A 1,721-nucleotide genomic window follows, 5' to 3' on the forward strand; every position below is an offset into this window, starting at 1 on the left:
GGGGCCATCTTTTAATATGGAATAAATGTTTGACAATAATGTTTGTGATAGTTTTATTTTTATTTTTTTGCTTTTAGCTTTTAGCTTTTTTAAAAATAAAAATATTAATAAAAAATTCAAAACAAAAATGGTTGGCTCAACAATGCTTTTTTATATTGTATTTTTTATTATTTATTATTTATTTTTTCTTTTTCTTTGTAATATCATATAAAAGTAAAAATAGTTTTAAATGTTTTTGTGTTAATGCTTTTGCATTTTTGCCAAAAAAATAAAAATGTATTACCAAACAAGTCCTCATAAATCACTTTCACCTTTATATTACATTATAATAATAATAAATAAATAAAAACCCTCTAAAAAATAATACCAAACCAATCTTACGTGTTTTCTTCCATGAAATATTAGTAATTTTTCTCATTATTTAAAAGCACAACAAAGTATTTAGAAAAAAAAAAAAAAAAAAACTTTTTTATTAGAATTGTGGTAGATGGCTATTAAATTTTTATCCAATAATAATTAAAAAAAATCCACATGAAAGAACTTTTAGAATTTCTTCATTTTAAATCTGTTTAACAAAATAAAGTAAAAAGAAAAAGAAAAAACCCAAAAAACAGAAAATGATAGATAATATTTAGGTAGTTTTTCCTCAAGAACAAGGGCAATTGTGTACTAGGGACTCGAAGAATTTAATAAGTGACTGCTTGGCAATTTATGGCGTAAAAGATGGATCCATAGACTAGAAAAAGGACACGTAGTGGATTGATTGAAGGGATTGAAATCTCTAGAATTTCCATATCAATTAATTAATTAAATTAATAACCATATAACCAATCGGCAATCGTGCAGTGCCGCGTTTTAAACGTCAAAGTTGACTACCGATTGACGCCGTTACTCAGAACTGAAACGACGTGCTGGGAAAGCGACAAATAAAAGAAAAGAAAAGAAAAGAAAAGTGTTTTGTTTTATTAATTATTATATAAACTTAGTGGCCCAATCAGGCAAGCATGTAATAATTAATTATAAACGCATCTGAGCTTCGCATCATAAATCTGATTTTCTTGCCACGTGGGTTTCAAAGCGGCTTTTTTATTGGTTGGGCGGCAGTCGGCAACCGTTTTAACGAATCCGATCGAGTCAAGTCCGAGGTTCTTTAAATTTTGACTTCTTATTAATTTTAGCGGGCGAAGTTTTTATGTTTTTTTGGTCCCTACTCATATATAAAGCGGCAAGATGAGTTAAATGGAAATGAAATAGTGAAATAACTTAGACATATAGGTTATCGAAGACTGATATATTTGTCTTGTAAGGGTAACTTAATCAAGTAGAGGTTACGTTTTATGAAACAGATATAACTAGTTCGAATTCGTTCTTTTTATTTTTGTGTAGACATGTCAAAATAATAATAATAATAATAATAAATAACCGATACATTTGTCATTTGTTGTGTGCAACACGTATCAACCGAAAAAAGACAATACAAGAGGAGGGGTGGGGCATTCCTACATTGACTCACTCTAATACTAGCACAAATAAAACTAAAAATACTTTCTCATTATGCTTTAATAATTTTATATATAAAATGTGCATTTTGATTCTCATGCTTTTCATAAAAATATGGCGTAAGCCCTAACACTTTATAAAATGTTGATTCACAAATGTATCAATATCCAATGTGTTTTTCATGAAATATATTATGTTTTTAACTGCAATTTATATAGATG

This window comes from Corylus avellana, chromosome ca3 (assembly GCF_901000735.1).
Source record: "Corylus avellana chromosome ca3, CavTom2PMs-1.0".
In the NCBI taxonomy this organism is placed as follows: Eukaryota; Viridiplantae; Streptophyta; class Magnoliopsida; order Fagales; family Betulaceae; genus Corylus; species Corylus avellana.